This window comes from Astatotilapia calliptera, chromosome 3 (genome assembly GCF_900246225.1).
Source record: "Astatotilapia calliptera chromosome 3, fAstCal1.2, whole genome shotgun sequence".
In the NCBI taxonomy this organism is placed as follows: Eukaryota; Metazoa; Chordata; class Actinopteri; order Cichliformes; family Cichlidae; genus Astatotilapia; species Astatotilapia calliptera.
Window position 1 is genome coordinate 28,713,174 of NC_039304.1, and position 14,371 is coordinate 28,727,544.

The 14,371-nt window shown below is 39.5% G+C and overlaps 3 long non-coding RNA genes and 1 pseudogene across 3 annotated transcripts; all 4 read right to left on the reverse strand.

Annotated features, from left to right (window-relative positions):
- Positions 1 to 503: 503 nt before the first annotated feature.
- Positions 504 to 2,607, reverse strand: LOC113019167 (uncharacterized). Its single transcript, XR_003271967.1, has 3 exons — positions 2,596 to 2,607; positions 1,336 to 1,428; positions 504 to 564 (listed from the first exon to the last, which is right to left on the reverse strand). It is a non-coding gene; the product is annotated as an uncharacterized LOC113019167 (long non-coding RNA).
- Positions 2,608 to 3,059: 452 nt separating this feature from the next.
- Positions 3,060 to 4,730, reverse strand: LOC113019168 (uncharacterized). The gene is made up of 3 exons (XR_003271968.1): positions 4,651 to 4,730; positions 3,766 to 3,861; positions 3,060 to 3,085 (listed from the first exon to the last, which is right to left on the reverse strand). It is a non-coding gene; the product is annotated as an uncharacterized LOC113019168 (long non-coding RNA).
- Positions 4,731 to 9,663: 4,933 nt separating this feature from the next.
- Positions 9,664 to 11,736, reverse strand: LOC113019170 (uncharacterized). Its single transcript, XR_003271970.1, has 4 exons — positions 11,633 to 11,736; positions 11,167 to 11,258; positions 10,358 to 10,572; positions 9,664 to 9,790 (listed from the first exon to the last, which is right to left on the reverse strand). It is a non-coding gene; the product is annotated as an uncharacterized LOC113019170 (long non-coding RNA).
- A 160-nt stretch (positions 11,737 to 11,896) lies between these two features.
- LOC113013967 (pyrin-like) lies at positions 11,897 to 14,368 on the reverse strand (annotated as a pseudogene).
- Positions 14,369 to 14,371: the final 3 nt, after the last annotated feature.

A 14,371-nucleotide genomic window follows, 5' to 3' on the forward strand; every position in this document is an offset into this window, starting at 1 on the left:
CTGAATGATTTACCATTAACACCCAGGCAGAACTACGCATATGCTACCAAACATGGCACTTAAAAGAAAAAAATATAAATAATAAGAACTGCACATATACACAAACACCCATGCATAGTTACTGAGGTAAGCAGTGGCACCATCTTCTTAACATGCAAACTGAAAATAGGGGTGAAGTTCCCCAGTAAACAAACACTCTGTGGGTTCATAGAATGACGGCAAAACCTTCCTTGTAATCCACAAAAACTCCAACGTTGTGAGGTTTTCCTTTGGGCAAAGGAAGCAGGTGGTTCTGTGAGGACTGTGCAGACTTTTGTCATCTTTGTGCGATCACCCAGGAAATCATTTTTGGGGTTTTGTAAGAGGTTCTCCTTATGGCTTGTGCTGGCTTTTATTACACCCAGATGCTCGTGTTGCTAACCTCCACCTCCCAGTAAGATTTCCCATGGATCAGGCAGCTGAGCCCAAGCAGATTGCTGAATACATCTAAGCCTCTTGGAGCTTTCTGCTTCTCTTCTCTGGCTCTCACTTGCTTCCCTGTGCCCGGATCCAGCATTATATCCACTACAGTTACAACAAAAAACAACACATCTGTAAATATAACAATGCAGGAAACAGGAATCATACCTGCAATGAATACAAATGAGACGTGATCAAACTGTTTTTTACTTTTTTTTTTGGTCCCCTCTCCAGGCCATTAAGGGGCACCCAAAGGGCTGACACATTTTAAACTACATCAGTAGTAATGTGAAAAGTTTACAGTGACAGTAGACAAGACCTGACCTCCCTTAGGGGGACCAACCTGCCTCCACTCATGCTTGTTGCAAGTGGCACACATAATTCTGTTTAAACAAACTCCATGACAACAATGATGCAAACAAATAAATGTAAACGAAAGGATTCATCCTTCTGAGAATAATAAAGAAAGAAGGAAAAGAGGATGAGGGGAACAAAAGCACAACAGTAGTGACGGGGCACTGTTTAAAAAAAGCTTTAAGTTTGGAGTTGCAGTCACAGCACCGCTTGTTAAAAGCTATAAATAATATTCCATGGTCTTCAGCTACCTACTTGTTAGCTTTCACAGTTAAAAAACAACCAAAACCAAAACACAGTTACCTAGCTGCTAACACAAACCACAACTGCTCTTTCATATTAAAAGCATCAGAAATGTTAAAAAGGATTTTATTTTGAAACAATAAGACATGTTTGAAACTTGAGTTTCCACATTTCCAGCAATCAGCTGCTAATCGAGCACTGGCTGCAGTTCCAAACTCAGGACTAAAAGCTTGAGGAAAATCTGAAACAGATATTTTAAATATGAAATGTGTGCCGTACCTTTGAGTGGTTTCGATCCTTCATGTCTGGGTCTTTCTCTTTTTGATGATCTTTAGTTTCCCTGGCTGAAAGCTTCTGGATAAGCAGCTTCACCTGAAAGATAGTAGGCACTCAAGTATCCATTGAATTATCACCCAACCATGGACTTTGTGGTAGAGGTGGGCGGATCCAACTAAATATCGATGGTATGGATACCAACGGTGGTATTGGTATCGGATCAATACTTGTGTGATAGGATTGTTACTTTGTTACTAATAGTGTTGAATTTTTTTTTTTCTTGGAAATGAAAAAAAAAAACCCTTGAACATGCAGTATGAAACATGTCTGAACCTTTTTTGTGTTGACTACACATCTATTTTATTGTTAGCTTACAGCACAGCGACCCAAAAGTCCTTTAGAGACAGACGGGTCCATGGTCTCCAAAATAATCCAGTTTCAGAACACATGAAAACCCAAAAGGTGTGTTTTGTTAACTCATTATTGTACAAAATAAAAATCACAATGATTTAGTGTCCAGTAAAATGTGTTCACAATGTTTCAATTAGTGATGATTAAGCTCATAAATCATGAGACACTGCTCTCTCCTACATAAGCTGTCTTTATAGGTTCAAAGCATCAGTATTGGCAGTACTAGTATTGTATTGGATCAATAGCAAAATTTGTGTTTATTACAAAGCACTACTTTCTGATTGGCTGTCCAAATGGAGTCCCAGACTTGTTCTGGTCTTATAGAATTGGGGAGTTGGAAGAGCTACAACAAAAGTCCAGTTTTACTTTCTAGCAGCTGCTTAACAGACGGTCATTTTTGTCTTTTGATAAAAAGGTCAAAGTCAGCAGTAAAGATGATAAAACAACATCTTCTTTCCCACTTATGCCACATCAGGCCAGCCGAAGGAGAACATGAAAGCTTCACACAGAGAGTGTAAAACTAGAAAACGTGCTAACCCCGGCACAGTTGTGCTATCTCAACATGACTTTTAGCTCTTTTTTTAGACTTCTTGGTCAGATTTGTGGTGAAGTCAGGACAAAACGATAGAGGAAACAGAATTTGTTAAAACTAAGAATCACCCTCTTTGGTGGTTGCATAACCCAAAAAGGGAATATATGTTTCTGTTTTTCACTCATACCAAGAATATTCATCGGAAGAAAAAACCAACACTTCCTGCTTTAGCAGCATTTCCTGCTTCACCCTCTACACCCTCTACAGTACAAACCACATTATGCTCTCTGCTTTCTACAATGACATTGACTGTGGTTTACCCCGTTTGCAGGGTTTTCTGTTCTTCTCCTCCGTTTCTCTTTTAGTCCGATTGTTTTCTCCTGTGTTGTATTGGCTGAAACATCCGGGCCCAGATCCCTTCACCTAAAATGCAGCAAGCAATAAGAACTGAAAACAATCAAGCAAAGAAAACAGATGAAACCTCTCCTGTAGTAAAGAAACACTCAGGTGCAGCAGCTGCAGTGAACAAGCTGTCGGTCTGGCTGAACGCAGTGTCAGACGTTTTTTCGTGCACAGGGAAGTCGTACCTTCAAACCAGAGAGAAAATCTGAGAGTGGTGCATTTTCACACGCTGTTAGAAAAAGATGATAGTAATCATCAGCCATGTTTTTTATTGTATTTTTTCTCAATTTTACATATAAACATTCTCATATTGTGACATACATTTTTGGGATCCTTCTCTGCTGTTAGTGATGCTTTCGCTGCTGCCAGAATTGATTTCAATGGATCGCTTTTTGAATCTGTCACCATCTGTCAGAAAAGGTGGAATAATAGTTTATAACGCATGAAGAATTTCAACACAGCTCCCTGTATTTGTCTCCTGTGATATATTGCAAACATATATGATATATGTTTGCTTTCATGATGATTCATCTAGCTCATGGTTTTCTGTGAAACATGCTCGCAGAGGGGCACGGTTTCTGGCTCAACTGCAGGAGGAGGAGTGGTGCAGTGCGGTGCAGAGAGTAGGTGGAGTATTTGGGACACTGGCTGTGCATTCCCTAATTAACCTGTGCTTATTAGGCAGTTTGCCCAGACCTGGAGATGGACACATGGCCCACACTTCTGTGCTGTAGCTGATCTGCATACTTGACAGTGAGAAGCAAGAGCCACTGCTTTGAGAGAGAGAGAGCACCCTGAGGCGGGCGCATCGAGAGTAGCGACTCTTTCCTGTTATAAATGTGTGTGTTCTGTAAATAAAGAGTGCGTGCCTGATGATGCTGCATCGACACGGACACAAGGTCTTGAACTACAGAAAGAAAAACAATGAACTCCAACATAAAAACTTTAAATGTAATATTTTGCTCAACCAGCAGCTTGAAGCTAAAACAGGATCCACTCATGAGTTATTTGGGTACTTCAGGCTGGATCAAAGAGCTAAATGACTTTTCCACTGATGGAGGAAAGGCAACAGATCACTCGCCCTGCACCTGTGTGGGTTTCTGCTCCTCCCCGTGCTCCTCCTTTGCTTTGGCTGCTGTTTCCTGGGCAGAAATGACTGAAAACCTTTGAGCCAGCAGTTTCACCTGAAAGATATTGAACATATTAGAAAGCCGTGATTCATTAAATGGTGTTTGGGGGGGGGTCATCGTAGACATGATTAAAGATTCTATATTTTGTGTATTTTAGCCTTCAGGCTCGAGCACAGGTGTTGGTCCGTGATCATGATCATGTCCCATGTTTTACATATTTGGCTCCTCCCATTAACGTATGTGTGGGTTTGTGTTGACTGTTGAGACAGGTGGAGACTGCTGATTGGCTGCTTTGAGTGCGTATTTGATGACTGGATGGACAGCAGTCTCTCAACCTCCAGCTGGCAGCCAGCAGAGAGCCAGCTGTTAACTGGGATCTTGAAATGTGAGGACTGAGCAGCAGTGAGGAATTGATTTGAGAGCTGAGAAGCTGAGAGAGCATTCTGAATTCTGTTTTCAGCTGAGTGCATTTAGGAAATAATGAATTGTAAATAAATAAATTGCTCTACATATTGAGCACCTCAAAGCCGTAAGATCCTTTTTTTCCTTCTTTTCCCCCAGTTGGAAACTGAGGTTAAAGGACTGTCAGCGCTGCTCTTTGCGTGAAAATTGTAAAAAATAAATTGCAGAAAAGGTTCTGGTAGCATAATTCACAGACCTGTCTGTAGTTATAAAATAAAAAGCTTAAAATATATGACCTCCTTCACATTTTCCAAAAACATCCAGTGGGCCAGATTGAAGTCTTTGCCAGGCCCATACAGGACCCTGGCCCTTATGTTTGACAGCCCTGTTCTAGGTTATCCCTAACTTGGGGATGTACTACAGGATATAAGAGGGTTTTACCTGAGATGGTTTTTGGTTGGCTCCGTGTTTCTCCTTTGTTGAAATCAGCGTTTCCTTGGCTGAAAACATGCGGGCGAGTTCCTTCACTGAAAAAACATCCATAGCGACAACCAAACTCAAGCCATTCCCATCAGAAACGCTCTGCAGTGTCACAACTGTGAGTGAGAGATATGGAAGACTCTGTACCTTCACACCAAGTGGAGAGCTCAGCCTCTGCAGCGTGATCCACTGCAAACCAAACACAAAGCTACATCATTGAGCATGAATGCATTAGCCTGAAATCATAGAGGGGCACCTCAGTGTCAACTATATATATGTTTAATTTGTGTATCAAGCCTAGGATATTTATAAGTAGAGCTATTTTGTTTATATGTTGTAATATTTCATTTAGTTGAGTTAGTTACTCTTACTGGTCTTGGGGGCACTCATTTTTCCATGTGGGATTATAAAGTATTCTGATTCTGAATGTTTATCGCCTGAACCCATCGATCACATACACTGTGTGGATTGTTCCCCTTCGGTGAGGACCGTTCCGCTGCTGCAGGACTTGTTTGTGTGTTTGCACTCATTACATCTGAAACGTTCTGTCAAAAAAACAGCGGATCGCTGTTAAATTTGAGACATTCAGAGTACAAAACTGTACCTCAAACATTTGTAAGATGTTTTCAACGACAATACTTAAAAAGTCTTAGATTAAAAGTTCAAATGTAGCTAAACTAATTAGATTAATTCTGATCAGGTGCCGTTGGTGACTACATGCTACAGCTTCCTGTTTACGCTCTGTCTGCAGGCTCTGACTTCACAGTTCTTCCCCTCTGTCATCTGAAGTTTTGGCTGTATTCAGCTTTGAACCTCTCCAGCCTTTCCTTGAATAAGCCGAATGCTTCTTCTTCGGCGGGACCGGAGGTGGTGCTGTCGGGTGGTCTCTGGCTGATTTGGCTTGCCTGGAGGTTTAAAATTGAACATTTGCCGTAAACGTTCAAAACAACCAGAATAAGTGAATGAATAAAATATGTTTCAGTATACGTCACAAAGAGGCTCGATTTTATAAAAGAAAGGACTACACTGGCTTAAAAACATGCATAAAGCTCATTCATCACTAAAGGGGGAGCTATTTTTTTTTGTTACAGTGGTGGATGTTCATTGTAGATACGTTGAATTTTCTGGCAAATTCATATTTCAGGCCTAAGGGGTTAAAGGTCAAGTCTAATGTGTTAATTGCAGTACCTGTGAAAATGTTTGATTCTGCGTGTGATTTTCTCAGCTTGGCCTGCTGGTCATGGGTTTGTGGTTGCTGGACTCATCATCTGAAAGATGTTATGCACTGTAATGCAAAATGTTGACTGCTAATGACTATGATTTGACTAAATGCCTGAACAAAGGTCGGCCTCGTACCAGTCTATTCAATACCTGTCTCTGATCCTTCGTCTCTTTTCTTTTCTAGCAGCTCTGCTGTTTCCCGGTTCTCGAGTACTGGAGGTTCTTCCGACAGATCTTCTAACCTGAAACATTTTTAGAGAAACCACATCTTATCTTGTTTTACCCAAAACACTGCTTCATGAACCCAAACTCTGGTGGTTTGTTCTAACAAGCCGAACATTTCTTTGAGAAAGTCACCAGGACTCTACCTCAAACTGTGGAGAATTCCTGCTGCTGGTCACTGGTGGTCTTTGGAAAGATGGTTGTGCAGGTTGGGGGTGCTGTGAGGAAACAGGAGTTGCTTTAATGTTTTTTTTCCCAGACAAATTTTTTAAAAAATAATTTGTCTTGAATACAACTTTATTTCTTTGGTCACACATACGTGATTTTGGTTTCTCCCTTGATTTGGCTGCTGGTGTTGCATAGTCTGCAGATGGGTCAATGTTTAATATATCTGTCATTGCACTACTGTCTACTGCCTAAGAGAGAAAAACGTTTCTTAAACTGCAAGAAACATGTGTAAAACCTAAAGTCCTAAGGTCTAAAACAGTGTGACATACATGTGATAATGGTTGTTGCTTTTATTTGTTCTTCCTTAGATTGGATTACATTTCCCTGGGTATGGTGGTGCTGAAGGCTCCCTGGCAGGTGCAGTCACCTGTAAAATATGGATTCCCATTTACATGCTGCTGTTTACTATTTTAAAGTACTATGATGGATCCATTGTACCCGTGGAGGGTGGGGAACTCGTAAAGTTGATGGTCTGACTTTGAGTTATTGCTCTTTGGGTGGAGCGTTGTGCCGAAGCTGCTGTAAAAAGATCATAGTTCCAGCTTTCCGCTTCTATTCAAAGTCATACTTTTAGATCGTAGCTCTGTACACACCTGATTCGTATCATCCTCTCTGAACGTTGCTGCAGAGCTGTTACTGCTGCTTGTCTTTGCTGGTCCTGGTGAATTCTGTCAGGTTAAAATGAACCTATTGAAAACTAGCTGCGTTATTGAAGACTTTTTACTATAGAATGAATGAAAAAACAACAGCCACCCTTAACTGCTCATTGATGCTGTCAAGAGTAGACTAAGATGGGCTACATGCATGTTAATTATGATGATCATGATGCCAGCTTGGCTAACATTTGCTGCTTAGCATTAAAGACAAAGTCATGAGGCTGATGTGATTAGTTGGTTTGGTGCTGGACAGTCCTTCACCAACTCTTCATCTGAGGGATGTTCTGCAGTCAGTAACTGTACTATAAATGTGAGATGCTAAGATTAAATACTAAAACAAAGGTTCTGCTTCAAGCAGCCCGTCTGGTACCTGTGTTTGATCCTTCCTCTCTTGATTTTTGAGCATCACTGCTGCTCTCCAGGGGAACCTGAAACATAGAAAAGAAACACAGCTTCTTCCTCTTTTTTCAAAACACAGGCTCGCTGATACCAACTCTGCTGTTTTAGCGCACAAGCTGGACACTTAGAGAATCACAGTACTCTACCTCCTGCTGCTGACCGCTGGTGGCTCTTTTGGGAAAGATGGTTGTGGGTTGCTAGTCTCGCTATAATAAAAGGAGGGTTTTTTCAGACAGGTTAAAAAACATGTTCTTTTGTATACATTTTGTTAATTTCTTTTTGTTTATACATACGTGACTTGGGCTCCTCCTTGATTTTTGGTTGTTGTTGTTGGATAGTCTGCACAGCAGTCAATGCTCAGATATCCTGCCACTTCTCTACTGTCTTCTGTCTAAGAGAGACAAAAAGTTACTTAAACTGGAAAAAACAAAATACAATAACCTTAAAATCTAAAACAGTGAGGTACCTGTGAAAATGTTTGCTGCTTCACTTTTTTCTTCTTAGGCCTGACTATGTTTCCTGGGTATGATGGTGCTGAAGGCTGCCTGGCAGGTCTGTTTATCTGAAAAATATTGATTCCACTGACATATTTAATCACTTTAAAATTATTTGAGCAGATATTTCCATCCTGAATCTAAATAGCAAAATACAATTAAAAAAAAAAAGGCAATGCTAAATCTTAAACTGTATTACCTGCTTTTCCCGGTGTTTTACTGTAGCTGGGACTGATTATGTGGTTGTTTAAAGAAGTCAAGGATAACTAAAACACAAAAGCTACACTTCAAACAATCTGTTTTGTACCTGTGTTTGCTCCCTGCTGTCTTTTTTCATAGGCAGCACTGTTTGTTCCCGTGGTGGAGGAGTTGGAGGCAAGGATCTTTGTACCTGACATACAGAAAACACTTTAATTCCAGTGATATTGCACTTTAAAAAAAGCGTCAGCAGTAAACTTTGGTGGTTTGTCACATGCTTAAGCATTATTTAGCAAAAAACCACAGTACCTCTAAACCAGGGGGGAACTCCTGCAGCAGGCGACGGCTGGCTCTTTGGAAAGATGGCTGTGGAGTTGTGTGAAGTGCTGTAATTAAGAGCAGATGATTTTTTATCACACTTTTTTAATCTATTCTTAATGATTTGAACAAAGCTTGTCTTGAATAAACTGTAACACTTAATTCTTTGTTTGTACTTACGTGATTTGGGCTCCTGCTTGATTTTGGTTGCTGTTGTTGCATAGTCTCTACAGAGGTCAACACTCAGGTATTCTACCATCGTGCTGCTGTTTTCTATCTAAAAGATAGAAAACAGTTCTTCGTTTAAACTTTCTTTTAAAGTTTAAAAGAAAAATATCTTAACTTGTAAAAACAAAAAGGTACCTGTGATAATGTTTTCTGCTTTACTTTTTTCTCCTTAGGCCTGACTACATTTCCTGGGTATGGTAGTGCTGAAGGCTCCCTGGCAGGCCTGCTCACCTAAAAAGTATTGATTACATTTATATTTACTGTTTACTCACTTTAAAATTGGCCGACTATTAACTCTAACTATCATTATTAAAGATAACTGTAGTACCTGTGGAAGGGTGGAGTGTTCCTGCAGCTGATGCTGCGACTTTCTGGCTCTTTGGGAGTAGTGCTGTGTATATGCAGAAGCTGCTGTAAGTAAGAACACAGCTCCATGTTAGCCTCCAAATTTTGTTGTATGAGAATCATGTTTTTACTAAATTCTAACTGCGTACATACTCAGTTTGTATTCTTCCTTGAATATGGCCGTTGCTCCAGAGTTGGCATAGCCGTACACGCTTGGTGACTCTGGAAAATTCTGTCAGGTTGACGGATAAAGTTGAGAAAAAGTTGATATGTAATGAAAACACTAACATGGAAGTTTTTGTACAGTGATCAAAAGTAACACAGCCAGCTAGGAGCATTTAGGGGGATCTGCAAGTTACTACACTTTCGGTGACCTTGATTATCAAAATGTCGGGGTCGTCTGTTCACCACGTGATTTAACGAAACATCAAGCAACTAAAGTCATTAAGTCATCCTTTACTTTTATAAATTATTATTTTGTTATTTTTCATTCTGAAAAAAAGAAAAGGTGGTGGTGGTGGACAAAGCTTAAAGTGCTTCCTGTCGCTCATTTATTGGCCTAAAAAGCAAACTCATACCTCTTCCTTTACAGTCGCCTTCTTAGCTGGTTTCCAGTATTCCGTGTCCTCCTCCCACTGATTTTTCCAGTTGTACTGCTCTTTTTGGGGATCCTCACTCCCTTTGGTGTGCATCCCATCTTCCCCTGGTGAATTCTTAAACCCTGGTAAGTCGTAACTTTGTTCCATCCGCAGTGACAAACCTGGAGGCTCAGGTTTGAATATTCTGTTGTTTCTGTTTGTCACATAATTCAAGAGTCAAATGAAGATTTTAAATAGTCTTAAGCAAAAATAGAAATTTATAGCAATGAAAATGATTTTTTTTAACAAATTCCGGTTTGGTTCGCTTTAATCTGCTGATACCTGAGGCATAATATACGTCCCACGGCATTCCTGAGGAAAACGAAAGGTGACCTTCCGTGTTTTTATGGTAGGTGCCAGGTTATGGAGGAAATCCAGGAGAATGACGCTCCCTCAGTAATAGACGTTTAAACCATGTATTCCAACCCTAACCCTAACCACAACTTTAATGCTGTTAGATAGTGTTAGATAGTAAAATAAAGGTACATGTGTAGATTCATTCCAAACAGTTCTCATGTTTCCTCATTTTTCTCATGATATAGGGATGTGTTGGGTGCCCGGAAGCGTAATATGATTTGTCACCTAGCGTAAAATGTTACACTTTGGGAGCGAGAACATGTTGGATCAGGTCTTTTCCTATTGGGGTGTTTTTATCAGTTTGAAAGAAAAGTTATAATCTTGAACTCACACAACATAATATTTAAAAAACAAACAAACCTACCAATCTTGAAAGAGGTGCAGACATCTAGCCTGAGGTCCATTTGAGTTTTTGTGTGTCCCACATAGCTCTGTGTGTAATGCTGTGGAGGGTCTGAAACCCTCACACCCTTCGGGGTGCATCCCATCTTCCCCTGGTGAATTCTCAGGCCCTGGTAAGTTGTCACTTTGGACCATCCGCAGGAGTGACAAACCTGGAGCTCCATTTTTGCTGCGTGTCTGCATTACACACACAACAAAAGACACACAGAGGATGCTGTGTGACTTCCTTTTTTGCTCTCAAAATAACTGTGCTGACTGCACAGAGTGATTCAAGAAACACTATCAAGAACGTAAATAAGTGACTTATGTATGTATGTATGTATGTATATATATGTATATATTGTACTATTCTTAGTTAGCGTATTGTCTGTCTTGTCTTAATGTTGGTTTAAAATGGAGCACTGTAACAAAAAATAATTTCCCCCAGGGATCAATAAAGTATTCTGATTCTGATTCTGATTCTGAAACTTTCTGTGATTGTTATTACAGTGTTCATTTTACCTCAAATGTGAGAACAGTTATCTTTTACCATTTTCTTGTGTTGTACGCACAAAAACTATGATTTTTTTTTTCTTTTCAAAATGTGCATTAACATCTGGATCATCATATAAACGTTTAAAAACATCCAAGCTACAACAGCTGCAGTGGCTCAGGTAGCGAAAGTGACAAGCTTCCCTTTATCCACAGCTGCTGCGGGTCCATCTTTTCTACTGTAAGTCGTCACTTCCCTAATATTAGAAAACTAAATTTTTAATTGCTAATATTATTTACCTAACTGGCTTGTGTTGGTTGCAGACCTACTGCATTAAAAGCAGCAGGCTGGCATCAAAAGGCAGCCACTGGGTCGTCTTCCAGGTAACTGTCTGATGATAGACAACAGGAAAGCACCGTAAAACATCAGTTTCATTACTTCCCTTTTCAATTTTGACGTGACTACAGCTAAACCTCTACGTGTGTCTTCTCCATCACCTACTTCTATCATAGTTTAAACAAAGTAAATAATAATAATAATAACAATAAAGTAGTCAATTCTACTTTTTTTAAAATTGATTACAATTCCTGGAGTACGTTAGATATCCATTTGTAGCATCACACCGAAATAAGCTGTGACTTGATGACGTACAGGCTCCTCATTATTTAGGGCACCGTGGATTCTTGATTTTCCTCTCCTCTGTTTTCTATCGTAACAAACAATAGCAAAGATCAGCTGGATAAATCTGCTCTCTGTGTTACTTACAATAGAATCAGGGCGATGGATGCATGTGGTGCCTCTACTGTGCACTCTTCTCTTCCTTTGTCTACCGTTACCTCTGTGCTGACATGATGTTTGGTATGCTTTGTTTTGTGCTTTTACTTTCGTTTCTGGAAAAAAAAAAAAAAAGAAGGAGGAAAAAAACCCGCCAACCGCCCCTGATAGATTTGCCCAGACATGATTCAACTGCATATTTTCACAACACACAAACATGGTCACATGATGAATAAAAAAGGAGAGACAAAGTTATATTTTCAAACAGGGATTTTATTCATTACATGCTGTTTGACATTGCCTGACAACACTGAATGTCATTCATTTAGCCTGAAATCTGACTACTTTTCTGGAAGCAAGGCAAAATAAGGAAAGGAAAGCAGTTTGCATTTTTATGTTGTTTTCAGATGATGCATTGTTCTGTACACTGAGGCTTTTAGGAAACCTTGAAACTGTAAAAGTGTACATTTGATATTTGTGTGTACTTTTTTTGGGACAGTGGTGACACAGCTAATTATGGACCTTGACTCGGTTACAAGAACTGTCTGTGCTCTGCTTTAATTATCTCAAGTTCCAGACTGACCTCAGTCACCGCTTTGCCATAAAAAAATACAGACTAGTTTGCAATGTGAAAAACTTCAAAATAAAATTTAACACAATACAAGTCTGTGCTAAAGAACAGCCACAAAACACCCCAAAATAATTAAGTGGGATTCATAACTAAAAAACTGGGAATATAATTAAAGTATATGTTTTGAAAGCCCCTTATAACATAAGATTTTATTGCTGATCTTTATTGCCCATACATTCACTTAAACACAGACTGTTGTTGCTGTTGCAGCTGATCAAGCTAGAGGTAGGTTGTGTTCAAGACTGCAACAAATCATTATAAGTTAATCTGCTAACTTCATTTTCAACTGATCAGCTATCTGTTTATAAACAAATCTAAAGCTAAATCTATTAAATGTTCAGGATTGTTCTAAGAAAAAATAACTTTCTGGATTAAATTGTGTAAGCAATTTAATTGTTTCATCTTTGGATATGTTATCGAATAACCTTTCGTAAAAAACAATACAGAAGTAACTACTAAGCAACTGTCACAATGTTGAGTGCGAGTACGTGTAGTTTTTAATAGTGTCTGATTCACAAAGTTCTAGGATCCATTTGGTCCTCCAACATGGTGTAAAAAAAAAAAAAACCACACACACTCTTCTTACTAACCACAGTATTTTAAGCTTCGTCTAAATTACAGTTAGATCAAGAGTTTGTGTTCTGGCTCAGGTTGTAAGTCTTGACTGGTTCACATGTTGAATAGCAGTGTGAGCACACTGTAGCAGCATTGTTTTGTGTTATGATTCTGATTATCTCAATTAGTAGATTGGACCAAACCAGAGGTTACAAAGACTGCTTTAAAGGCTTTTGAGTAATAAAGCAAATAACGGAGAAAAGATAAACGGTCAGTATTTGCTTTACTATCATTGGTCTGTTACTAGCTGCTAAACGTAAAGATATATATGAAAAAAAAAGTCTAAGGTAAATGAAATGCCTGATAATTCCCATTTTCCTGTATTGGAAAAAAGAAAAGCAGGAAGGTTGTGGACCAACAAACTTTAGTATATTGTAGTTAAAATGCATTTCTTAAGACTCCATTGGTATCTCTCTACAAATAATCAAAGGCTCAGAGTTTTTCTCTTCTTGTTTCACGTGTGGGCTGAAATATGGGTAAAGCTCAGCTCTGAATGAACACTCAGTGAACGAGTAGATGTGGGACTCAGCCTTCACATCGTAGAAGGAGACGAGATCTTCCTCGTAGTCCACAAACACTCCCACCTTCTCAGGTTTCTCTTTTAGGTGAATACGAACTGGCGGTGCTGTGAGGGCTGCATACTTTTCTTCTTCATAATGTACAATAACCCAGTACCCATTATCTGGGCTGAGTTTGAGCTTCCCTTTGCGGTTTGCACCGCCTCTTACTAGGCCTATATCCCACCCCGTCTTGTTGTTGACCTCCACCTCCCAGTAAGACTTCCCAGAGAATAAGGTATTTTGCCCCACAACGCTGCTAAATATATCAAATCTTTCAGAGACACGGGTAGTTCCTGATTCTCTCCTCCATCTTTCACTTCCTTCCTATCTTCAGACAACACGAGGCGTTGGTGTGCAGAATCTGGATCCAGTTTTACATCCACTGTAAAATTAAAAACATGTAAAAAAAAGTCTGTATTTTAAACAAGTCACAGTTTCTAAGAGAGCAAATAATATGAACCACATACCTGAAAATTTTGGGATTCTCTTCAGTTCTGTGATGAGAAGAAGAGTTTTAGATTGATTAAGTCAACATTTTCACTTTTAGTTTTCACTGCTCTTAACTAGCTGCTCTTACCAATGGGAGTTAGTTTATCCATTTCTTGCTGAATTTTTTCCAGCATTTTTGTTGTGATTTTCCTGATGGTGCCAAAGGACAGCGATGTGTCCAGCTTTACCTCATCCCAGTCTATGATGTCTCCAGTGTCTGTAAGAGATGGGTACTTCTGCAAAACAGAAATACAACCCAACAGTTTGATAGCTGTGCTGAACAAAATGTCAGTAGCTAATCAGATATGTTTATCCTTCAGACTGATTATGAATGTGCCACATATATCATCCCAAAGTTTTCTCTACCTGCAGGAAAAGGATGTGGTCCTCGAGAACAGAAATGTCATCTAGTTCAGAGATGGCCTTTCCAAGTTT